Below are 12885 nucleotides of genomic sequence, written 5' to 3' on the forward strand. Positions count from 1 at the left end.
GGATGAAGCACTCTGGGCATCAGTCCCCCTCCAGAACCAGTGGAGACTGTTATCCACTTGAGAGACTGTGGCTTTGCACTCCCCAGGATGGTACAGTGGGCAACCCACCCACTGTAGAGACTAGAGAGACTGTGGCTTTGCACTCCCCAGGATGGTACAGTGGGCAACCCACCCACTGTAGAGACTTGAGAGACTGTGGCTTTGCACTCTCCAGGATACATCAATGGGCATGGAGCCCCCTCGTGGATCTAGCGTGGTGCACTCATCCGGCTGAGGTGCCCCCCCCTTCCCTTGCACCTGAGGTGCCTGTTGTATTTCTATCTGATGCTCCTGCAGTGTTTTCTCTGTTTTGATCAGGTATCTAGTGTGCGCCTCGACCAAGCATTTTGGGCCCAGTGGTCCACGGACAATGAATGGTGCATTACCTGCACTACCAATCGTGATGTATATTTTGTTTAATGTGTATATATATATATGTATATATTTGGTTACTGTATTTTGATATATTACAATGGTTCAACTCATTTCCTTTTGTCTTTGCATTCTTCCGGGGGGGGGTTGGGGGTTGTTACTGTAATGTTTGGTTATGCATTGGTGTGTGTGTTGTAGTGGGTGAGGGTTGTGATGTTGGTTGTGTGTGTCCCTGTGTTTTTCCCTCCACCTCCTCAATGTCGTAGGTGCAGTACTCACCGTGGTCTTCGGCGCCGGCGTTGTTGATCCTCGTATAGGAGCAGGAAGACTATCGCAGGGAGAATATGGAGTTCCAGCTCCATGGTGTCGTCGTTCCTCGTGGGGTGTGTAGAGGTGAGCGTTTTCCCTTTGAAATGGCTGTTTCCGCCGTGTTTTTATCTGCGGTGAATCCGCCCCGGAAAAGGTGGCGGATTGGCCTGTTGTGATACTGTGGACGGTACATTGTCCTCCGCCTGTCTGTTGGCGGTGACCGCCGCGCTGTTTGTCTGTACCGCCATGGCGGTCGGAATGTTAAAGTGGCTGTCTTTGTTGGCGGTTTACGCCACGGTCATAATTCCAAATTTTTTACCGCCGGCCTGTTGGCGGTTTTACCGCCGCTTTAACACCGACCGCCAGGGTTGTAATGACCACCCATGTGTGCTAAAATAACATGTCTAAAACATGGCTAAAATAGCTATGCAACAAAGCTTTAAATTGCTCCCACCAAATGAGAGCAAACAGAGTTAGTGCAGGCAGGAAAACTGCAATGTCCTGGGGGTGGACAACCCAGGACATAGCAGGAGCCATACTACATGCCCAGAGATATCTATATTTATCTTTCTTTAAATAACTCCAAGACTACGAAATTGATTTGCACCAAATTGCAAAAAGCACTCTTTCTGGACTAAGATATATCTTTCTGCCTAATTTGGTGTGATTCTATTCAGTGCTTCGTGGTGTAGTTGTGTCTAAAATCTCCATGAGAAATAGCATCGGAAAACGCATTTTGGTAGACCCCCTTATTCTCAACCCCGGCTTTTCACACAGCAGTTGAAGTGAGTTGTGTATTAGCTTTGGAAATTTTGTGAACATTCATCGAACGGCGGCAGAGTTATTGGCAAAACAAAAACAAAAAAATTCTTCATTTATGGGTACTAGGTCCTAACTATAACTACATGCTTGGGATCGCAACACAAAGGTTTAAAGAGGATACATATATATATATATTTATTTTTTCACTTAAAAAAACAAAGGTTACAGGGACGTTAAGTTAGTCTCACATTTTAAATGTGTAAAACCATAGAAATTCAGCAGTTAGAGTTAGAGTTATTTCAAGTAACTATGAATCATGCACTGAGCTAACTATAACTTGCCCCCCATCATGCACAGCGTTTTCTACATTACTTTGACTGCTAATGCTTCATTTATATTTTTAATAACATTATAGAAGTTGTCATGAGTGCTGTAATATCTGGGTTAATTAGCAGTGCATGATGAGGGTGTGAATTAGAGTTACCTTAGGGCGTGAGTTATACTTACTTGAAATAACTCTTGTATGAGTGCATTCAAAAAAATATAACGTCCCTGTAACCTTTGTGTTAGTTCACTGAATTTCTATGTTTTTTTTTAACATAACATTTTTTCATAACTATACTTTAATCCCACCACTGTTTCGTTTAAAATGATCAGTCCACAGCACCAACCAGGGGTTCAGAGGCTCTGGTGTGCCTCTTGGGGTCTGGGACTACAACTCCCACAATGCACCTCTTCAACTTATGGAGTTGCTCCAAACGTCTCCAAACTTCTGGATCTTCTTCCAGAGGTCCTTTTTGTGTCCTTGAAGTGCCCACAACTTGATGCAATGTTCCAGAAGCTCTGTGTTGCTCCTTGGGAGTTAGGACTACAATTCCCAGAATGCACCTGGTCAGAATCCTCAAATGGCCACTGGACGCTGGTCAGCTGGGCTCTGCTTGCAGAACTTGATGCAGGGGATTCTGGGCAGCTCCTTTGTACCTGTAGCACACAGGGAGTCCCTTCTTGAAGCAGTAGAAGACAGGTAAAGTCATTTTACTGGTGAAGCCCAAGTGTGCAGTTGGTGCAGTCATCCAGAGTGCAGTGTCCAGGTGCAGGTCAAGGGTCCATCAGGGCAGTCCTTCTTCTCCTGTAGTTCTTCCTTATTGGAATCTGATAGGGATCTGAGGTGTGGGTACAGGTCTGCCAGTTTTATCCTTGCTCCTGGGTAAAAAACAGGGAGGTCCTGGTTCTCCAATCAGGGTCCTTCCTCCTGTGATGACCACTTCCTGGGAAGTGTGGCAAAAATCAATCCCGGGGAGCAACATTCCTCCAAAATCCATCATGGCTGAAAGTGATTTTTGGAGGTTACATCTGGCTGAGCCCACCCACTGGTTTGGCTAAAAATCCTTAACACACCCCTCTCCTGCCCTCTCCTAATCTAATCAAGAGGGCACCAAATTGTCTGGGTTTGCAGGATGTGAGGGTGTTGCTGGGTTGCTCCAAATGTCCTTCTCTGCCTTTGAAGACCAGTTTGGCAGCCCTCCTCCTTCCTGCCTCCCCATCTGCAGCAGCAAAAACACTTCAGGGCTGAAGTTGGTAACTTTTCAGGTAAAGTTTAAAACTCTTTACCTGAACAAGTTACATTAAATCCAACAACTGGAAGTTGTGGCATTTATTATAACAATTAATTTGATACCACACTTCAGGTAACTGTTACTTAAGGGGATTTTTAAAATTAAAATAAAGTCTCCCCATTCCAGCCTATGGAGGCCATTCACCACAATGAGGGAAAAACAAATTTGGCTGTTTTACCTTACCAGGGCTTATAAAACTATTTTTCTAAGATCCCTGCTTATAGTTACATGGCACCCAGCCCTAGGGTCACACAGGGCACACCTTAGGGGTGACTTATATGTAAAAATAAGGTAGTTTAAGGCTTTGGAACTACTTTTAATTCCAAAGTCGAACTTGCATGTAACTTTAATTTAAAAGCAGCCAGCAAGGCAGGCCTGCCTTTAAAATGACACTGGACACCTCAGCAGGGTGCACTACCTATGCTAGGGTCCCTAAACCTACATGCCCTACCATATACTAGGGACTTATAGGTAGATTGACTTAGCCAATTATAATTGGACTAATTTGCATACTGATTTTACACGGAGCACAGGCCCTGGAACTGGTTAGTAGTACCCAGGGCACCATCAGAGTCAGGAAAACACCAGCAAAAAAGTGGAAAATGGGGCAAAAAGTTAGGGGGCCTCTGCAATCAGCCCTGTTCTCTCACACACTGCCTTTGTCCTTTCTAGAAGTGGAGCTTCAACTGGGACATCTGTTACATTTATATTTGTAAGTGCTTCCTGTTAAGGTTCAACTTCTGTAAAATGAGCATCTAGGCCAGAATGGACTAGCCATTTAATTTGTTTTTTTTGGGGGTGGGGGGTGCTTCGCCCCAGTAGATTTTGGCACCAGGGACCTGATACCCCAGGGCCCTGCATTTTATCATTTATTTTTATGTTGTGGGAGGGGGTCATGTGGTCTCCTTCCCCAGCCAATTTTGGGTCTGGGGAACACATCCCCCGAAGCCTGGTCTCTTTTTTGGGAGGGAGTATGGGAGCCATGTGGCCCCCCACCCCGGTTGATTTGAGCCCTGGGGACCCCACCCCGGGTGCCCGGCCTTTTACAATTTTTTTTTATGTTGTGGGAGAGGGACCAGATGGCTACCCACCTCAGCTTATTTCGAACCCAAAGACTCCATCCCCCGTGCCTGGACTCTTCTTCTTATTTATTATTGGCAGGAGGGGCACATGGCCCTTCTCCCCCAGCCAAATTCTGCCCCAGGGACCCCATCTCCCAGGGCCTGGCCTCATCATATACTTTTTTAGGGGTTGGGGGCCACGCAGCCTCCCTCTCCTGGACCCCATTCCCCAGGGCCAGGCCATTAGTTTTGGCTGCCACACAGGGCACACAGTGTGCATTGGGGACCGCGGGGAGAGCCTCAAGGCCCCTACTGTCCCAGCCAACTGCCTGCCTCCTGCGGGAGCCGGCATTGCTTTTGCATACAGGGAGCTGCTAAAGATGCAGTTCCCTGTCTGCAAGAGAAACTGTTTCCTCAGTTTCCCTCCACCGCCATCTGCATATCTTTCACTATTTGCTTCAGGGAGGTTGCGGTCCCCGGGGCTGCAGGGGGCCATGCATTTCTTTCACTATTTGCCCCAAGGAGGTGGTGGTCCCCTGTGCATCGGGGAGCTACACAACACCCATGCATTTCTTTCACTATTTGCCCCGGGGAGGAGGTGGTCACCCGATATCATGAAAAAAAAGCCCTGGGAAAGTGGCGGTGCCCAGGGCAGGAATTAACCTGGGTGGGGCATGCACCCCCCTGCTTTATTTTAAACATGACCCAGGACCTCACCCACTCAGGGGCTTCAACAACACAAGTGCAGGAGGCCTGCTTTTTTTTTTTTTTTTTTTTGGCCGATCCGCCGAGAATTGTGGTGAAAATGTTTTACAAAACTGCTTTTTCGGCCTAGATGTGCCTTCTATGACCCCAGCACCACAACTAAGGGGTCAGGGGGTCCCTATCCTGGCCCCTTTTCTTATTTGAATATTTATTACTGAATGACAAGTCCCAGGATCGCTGCCAACATTTCGGGGTTGAAGTGTTGGCAGCCAATCAGAGCTTGTTATTATTCATGAACCTTTCATGAACCTTTCACATCTGCAGACATCTATATTTAGTTTTCCTTTAATATTTAAAAAAGTACTGAACAGATTTACACCAAATAACAAAGAGCACGCTTTCGGGATAAAGAGCTACCTTTCTGCCAAATTTGGTGTAATTCCATCCAGTGGTTGGGTTGTAGTTGTGTCTAAAATCCCTATAGGAATTATACTGAGAAAATAACATTTTTTCCCCCTTTTTTCTTGGCTCCTGCTAGATGGATCAACCCAAAACTTCCCATGCACAACAAGATTAACTGGAACATTTTTGGAAAAATGTTGTTAAGATTCGTCAAACAGCACCAAAGGTATAGGCACGTCAAAAAACACTTTTGCAATGGAAACATAGGGCCTCATTCCGACCCTGGCGGTCATGGACCGCCAGGGCCGGGGTCGGAGGATGCACCGCCAACAGGCTGGCGGTGCATCCAGGCCAATTCTGACCGCGGCGGTAAAGCTGCGGTCAGAAAAGGGAAACCGGCGGTTTCCCGCCGGTTTTTTCCCTGGCCTAAAGAATCCTCCATGGCGGCGCTGCAGGCAGCGCCGCCATGGGGATTCCGACCCCCTTCCCGCCAGCCTGGTTCTGGCGGTTTTGACCGCCAGAACCAGGCTGACGGGAACGGGTGTCGTGGGGCCCCTGGGGGCCCCTGCAGTGCCCATGCCAATGGCATGGGTACTGCAGGGGCCCCCTAACAGGGCCCCACATTGATTTTCAGTGTTTGCATAGCAGACACTGAAAATCGCGATGGGTGCAACTGCAGCTGTCGCACAAAAGCAACTCCGCCGGCTCCGTTCGGAGCCGGCTTCATCGTTGTTGTGGCTTTCCTGCTGGGCGGGCGGCCTTTTGGCGGTCGCCCACCCGCCCAGCGGGAAAGTCATAATGACCGCCGCGGTCTTTTGACCGCGGTACGGTCATCTGGCGGTTCCCGCCAGGGCGTCGGAATGACCCCCATAGTCCTAAGTATAAATAACTACTTGGCAACTGCCAGTAGGTAATACATAAATATATCTATTTATATATATACCCACACACACACACACTCTCTCTCCGTCCTTGGATATCCATTCTCTTCAAGTACTACACTTTAATAGCCTTTCAAACACTCACTTTCATCCATAGCTCTGTACCCTCTGTAGTTCACACCCTGTCCTCTCTTCATCCCTCTCAAATACGCTCTAATGTTCTAAAACAGTATACGGTGTTCTCTCTGTCGTTACATGCATCTCATGCTCTCCAATGTGTCCCCTCTGAGGGACTATCTTGCTTCCTCTTCCAGCCCTCCACCCCAGCAGAGTCCCTCTTTCTTTATGACTCTCTCTCCCCACCATCATGATTTTCTTTATGTCTCATTTTCCTCCTTCATTTCCTTCAGGTGTTCTCCTTTTTCCAAAACTGCCTGTACTTAAAGGTCATTCCTACCAGAGATGCTGCAAAGTGAAGACCTTCCTGACTTCTTAGAAGGCAAACCTTGTCATTGGAATAGTTCACACTAGACTGACATCTGTCATTGATGTTAGTTTTTGCTCCAGGTGCCGTGACGTCCCCTTCCGCCTCTTTTCAGTGTTTCACTGCCTCAGATGTTACTACTCTTCCCAGACCATTTGAATGTCACTCATTTCACAAGTATCACTTTTGAGGTCTCTTGAGCGCCGAGGTCCTTAAACATACTTGCGCTTGCATGGCGGCAAACGTGGAGTGGATTTTGTAATACAAAATAACAAAAAACTCTGAAAGATAACATGTGCACAGAGGAGGCCATATGCTAATGATTTTTTAAATAAATAATGGCAGAAACAAACAAGCAATGGCAAACCCATAAGGTCTAGATCATATCTACTTCCTTGTTGTTGCTGGTGAGTTTTGTTAGTCGTGCTTCTGTGTTTAAGCTACGTCTTCAAGTTACAGTTATTTGAAGGAAAAAAGTATTTGCCAGAACGAAAATCACAGTTTCCTGTGATGCGCATTACAATTAAAAAAGAGTTTCTGTAATTGTCTACTAAGAGGAAACATGTTTTTTTCAAATTATACCTAATGCTCAGTTGCTTTGAAATCTATGCTCCTATCACATAACATGGCTGCCTATATAAACAAATAAAATAACCCCAGCTTGCACAGGCCACCCCCATTGCCTCTGCCAGCCCTTGCTCTGATGATGCTTTTGCATTTCCAAAATAAACTGGTGCTCGTTTTACGAGAGGCCAGGATGACCCTCCATGATTTGCAGACTGCAGAATTCAGGGCCCCACTCATAAAATAACAAGTCACTCAAAGTATTTTTTTACAGTCCTTTTCAGTTTGTAGCATGTGTTCTTCCAACAGCCTGCATTCTCACCTCAATATCAAGGAGAAACAATTCCAGATTTGGCGCAGGCTGTTAGCACTGAGGAGAAACCGGTCGAATTCCGGTTTCAGCCGCTTGTCTTGAGCCGGATACCGTTTCCGTCTCCGAGAGTCATCCCTTGGCGGAGTCCCACATTCAGACGCAGTAAGGGAGGCCAACACACCCTAATTGTGTACTCCACTGCGTGTGGAACAGCTGACTCCATGGAAAGGTGGGGGCTTTTATTTACCTCTGCAAAATGGCCCTTCTGCAAATTATTGACTTTACAATCCGTAATTTATTTTGTTCAAACTATGTTCCAACTGAAAACATTTGTTGTTCAGTTATAAACCAGACATGAGGTAAATTTAAGGGGACACAAAGCTAAACTCACACATTTCCAAGACAGAAACTGTCATTTAAAAGCATTCTTAACGTTCTCATTATGTAGATCTGGGTGTGCAGTTTAAGAATGTGTTGGTGCGTTGTTACACTACTAATGCTCATGTATATAAATTAAATAGTGGTAGTCGCCACTAGTTAGTTGTAGTTAGGTCTACTTTTCCATAGGAAAAGCGTTTTTTTGTTGCTAAGAACTTTGGCACCCTTTGGGGAATCTCCATGAAACTTCCAAAAAAGGAGTGACTTTTTGACCAGATAATGCATGGTAATTTCGGGGTGATCCATCAGGTAGGGGGCCTAAAACGCGAAATTCTCATGCATTTTCTATAGACTTATTAAGGCATGGCTACAGCAAAAAACTGCTGAACTGAATTACACCAAATTTGGCAGGATGCTAGATCGTCCTCAGATTGTGCTTTTTGTGATATCGAGTACACATGTTCAGTGGTTATTGAGAAAGTAAGGGTCAAAAATATTTGTATACCTGGACAGTTGGGCTCGCAAGAATTTCCAGAGACTCTTGCAGGAGTCATAATTTAAAACAAGCATTGGGAAATGTATTAGGTTTCGCCTATGTGATTAATATAATTTTTTGTTGTTGTAAGATTTAGCTTGGTGAGTAGTTGTGCAATATACAATACTTAAGCTCCATAAAAGAGTTATGACGTGTTTATTGAGAAAGCCGATATATTGTCCAGTAATTGGTGGTAATATAATGCAGGGAATGGTATTAAAAGTTACCAATATTGCTTGTCCCATTGCTTCTCTTGTGTAATAATGCATAACTTGGAAAAGTGCGATCCCAGAGCTGTTAAGCGTGAAGGGGTGAGGATGTGCTTATCACAGTTACAGCGATACTCAGCAAATAGCCTTCCCTAAGCATGATGCAGATGGACTTATTTAGGGCCGCGTGGTAATGACAGAAATGAGTGGTAATTGTACTACAGCAAATTTCTGGCTTCTAGTACTGTCACATACCTCACATTATGCATTACTGCCTCCTTCCAGTTTTTGTTTTTATTTTTAATTAATCCATCTTAAAGTTAAGCCCAGTACACAGAAAAGTAAAGAATACCTTCTTTGGTATGCTTGCATTTATTATTTATTCAGGTAGTAATACTTACCCTCAGCTCTGCCTGTAGGGGCAATGAGAATTCGAGTGGGAGATGAGACTTGGTGTGGAGAATGTTCCAGAAAATGGGCTTACAGATGTATCTACTGGTGCACAGGATACCAGAACAGCACGCTGCACACTTGTGTGAGCCTGGGCTATTGCAGTATGACTCCTGTTCCTGAACCACACAGCGTTTCAGGAATTTGTGGCAGGGCATTTTTCCCTTGAGTTTTTGATTTCAAGACAAATCCATGCTTTCGCTTCCCACAGGCTTGTTGGTGCTTTTTGTGCACAGTTGTTGTTCTAGAAGTGCTGTTTGTGATTTAGCCAATTTTTGTTCCCATTTATAATTTCTGTGCCTCGAAAGTTCAATTTTCAGATGTCAGCTCTGCCCAAGGTAAGAGCCCATCGGCTTTCAATTATTGGAGCAGTCTGCAGGTCCAGGAGATGAGCTACCGTTAAGTTATTGTTAAACATATAAATCCACAGGTGAAGATTAAACATTGCCAATACAATTCTCTATTAAAACCAGGTCAGAATTTTCTATAAATGAGGATTCTGATGAACTGTGCTTCTAGTCACATGCTACAGCGTACACCACAATGCACTTTCTGATGATTTGAATTCAGTTGTTTCTTTTTAAGTCATGTTTGAGGCAGCAGTGCACATTCCAAAACACAATGCAGCATGTTGGTACCATCTGTCATTGTAATGTTACCATCCGCTGGCCAAGCGGAAAAGTCACATCAACATTGCTGCCGGCTGCTAATAGAGCCAGCGGCAATGCTGTTGTGCAGCGGGTTCAGTAGCACCTTTCGCGCATTTCACTGCCTGAAATTCGGGCCGTGAAATGCGCGATGGGGCTATGCTTGGGGGCCCCTGCACTGCCCATGCCAAGTGCATGGGTAGTGCAGGGGCCCCAGGGGCACCCCAAGTCCCCCTTACCGCCAGTCTTTCCATGGCGGTGTTTACCGCTGTGTCCAGGCTGGCGATCGGGGACTCATAATCCCCAGAGCAGCGGTGCTTGCACTGCTGCCCTGGGGATTATTACCACCAGGTGAAAGCCTGGTGATATAGTGCAGGGGCCGGCGGTATGGCCGTGGCTATAGTGCCACTGTCATAATAGCTGCCAGAACACCGCCAGCCTGTTGGCGGTGTTGCCACCAGCTTACCGCCAGCCACCAGGGTTGTAATGAGGCCCTAAGACTCTTAGGCCCTTATTACGACCCCGTTGAACGGGGGAGAAGTGGCGGTAAAACCGCCAACAGGCCGGCGGAAAAAACAATGGAATTATGACCATGGCGGTACCGCCATGGTCATCTGCCACTTCTCCACTCTGACCGCCAGGGCGGTGACAACCGCTGGGCTGGAGACTTCGGTCTCCAGCCCGGTGGCTATCACCAGACCACCGGCAGTATCACGACCCTGCATACCGCCATGGATTTTGGGTGGTTTGGAACCTCCACGAAATTCATGGCGGTAGGCACTATCAGTGCCAGTGAATTCCTTCCCTGGCACTGATAGGGGTCTCCCCCACACCGAGTCCTCCCCCCACATCCTCACCCCCCTGCCACCCTCCAAAGGTGGCAGTACACCCCTCCCCGCCCCCACCCCCAACATGCACATACACACACCCCTACACGCACAGATACACTACAACAACACATACCAAACAGACATGCACACAGACCGACCCTCACACATTTCCCATACACACAACACACCCCTGCATGCATACACGCACTCACACACCTCCTCTACATACTCACACCCACACCCCATGCACGCAGACAACACCCCCCCTCCCCCAAGGGACGATCAACTTACCTTGTCCGTTGATCCTCCAGGAGGGGACGGGATCCATGGGGGCTGCTCTGCCAGCTCCCAGTCACCAGAATACCGCCACACCGAATCCTGGGACGTGACTCGGTGGGCGGTGTTCTGATGACGGGCGGTGGAGGTGGAGCAGCCTCCACTTCCCCGCCGACCGCCAGTATGGCTGCTGGTGACTCTCCATCCGAAAAAGGATGGAGGGCTGCCAGCAGTCATAATACGCTGCGCGGAAAACCACCTGCTCTGGTGGTCTTCAGCACGGCGGTACCTCTGCGGTCTTTAAAGAAGACCGCTGAGGTCGAAATGAAGTCCTTATTCTTTTAAAAATTCATATCTTGACTTGTGTATGTTGGATTTTTGTTGTTTTGGTCTTGTTTTGTTTAGATAAATATCCTGTATTTTTCTAAACCTGTGTTGTGTAATTTTGTAGTGTTTTCACTGAGTTACTGTGTGTGTCGGTACAAATACCTTACACATTGCTTCTGGGGTTAAGCCTTTCTGCTCTTGCCAAGCTAGCAAGGGGATGAGTGGAGGTTACCCAGGTGTGTTTCTCCTTTACCCTGACTAGAGTGAGGGTCCCTGCTTGGACAGAGTGCAAACTGACTACCAACCAGAGAGCCCATTTCTAACAGAAACCAATGGGTATTCCAGAAAAGCTATATATTTCTGAAAATTAGACACATTTAAGAATTAAGCAAGGGGTCATATGCGTATATCTCTCAATGTTTTCTGAAGGAAATTAACTGGTGAAATACAGAAATATTGAAAATGAGTAGGAAAAATGGGCAACAACATTTTCATTTGTAACATTTTGTCACAATGACTGATTTACAAAAGCAATATACCATTACATGTGGTAGACCCTACTGGTTGTGTGAATATATAAAATGTGTAGGTTCTCCAAGAACCTAAGGTATCTATAGCCAACAACTGAGCTGCACCATACAATGTTTTTTCTTTGTGTACCGAGCATAGACCAATTTATATGGTGAAATACGTAAAGTGAAAAATGGGTATTAAGGAAACCTATGTATTTCTGAAACAGACATAAGATGTGGAGTTTAGAAGCAATAGTTATTTCTATATCTCTGAAATTAATTGTGGGTACCCATGCTATGTCTTCTTTCTTGCACACATTTGTAAGACACAAATGCAGTGAAATGCAATGGTTATCAACAAATTTGGCAGCAAGCCTCTACCAACATCGAAACTTCCACCTTAGTCTAAATTGTCCATGTTGGAAAATCAGTTATTAGGAAGGGCAGGTAAGTACCTACACTTAGCAGTAGGCCACTAACCTCCACTTAGGTCCAGTTAGGTCTCAATAAATTAAACCCAGCTCAACCCTTGGTGGCTTGGCAACAAGCGACAAGACTTAATTTAGGTATCAAATGTGTAAAGCATTTAAAAATCACAAAACAGTAAATAAGTAAAACACAATATAAATCCATCACCAGTTTATAAAAATAGATTATATTTTTATCTTTACAATAACACCCAAATGATTAAAAGAGGATAAGGGGAACCAAAGATATGAATTTTTAAAGAATTTATGCTTTTTAGCACTTAGAAATTAATAGTGCCAATCTTGTCATCTGGTCGCACTTCGACCGAGGCAAAGTCAAAGTTTAAGGCCGACCGCAATGGAGCCCTGCTCGGCTACAGCCCGCAGGAGGCCTCGGTCAAAAGTTTACCTTAGGACTTAGTTGTTTTTCTGGAGATTTTCTTCAGCGGAACAAAGTCACCAGTCCAATCTGACTTCCTGGAACTCTTCCTCAGAGATGTGTCGCGAGAGCCCTTGGTGCAGATTTTTACCTTTGTCATTTTTTCGAGATGAAAATCCCTTGACCGGGGCAAACCTGAATCTTGAGCCGGCGTCCTTCGAGCCCTCTTTGGATACACTGCCTGAGAGCGCTCGGTCAACTTCCTACGTTCGGACTTAGGGGCATATTTATACTCTGCTCGCGCCGGATTTGCGTCATTTTTTTAATGCAAATTCGATGCACAACTAAGACTATATTTTTACTTTGA

This window comes from Pleurodeles waltl, chromosome 1_2, assembly GCF_031143425.1.
Source record: "Pleurodeles waltl isolate 20211129_DDA chromosome 1_2, aPleWal1.hap1.20221129, whole genome shotgun sequence".
NCBI classification, from domain to species: Eukaryota; Metazoa; Chordata; class Amphibia; order Caudata; family Salamandridae; genus Pleurodeles; species Pleurodeles waltl.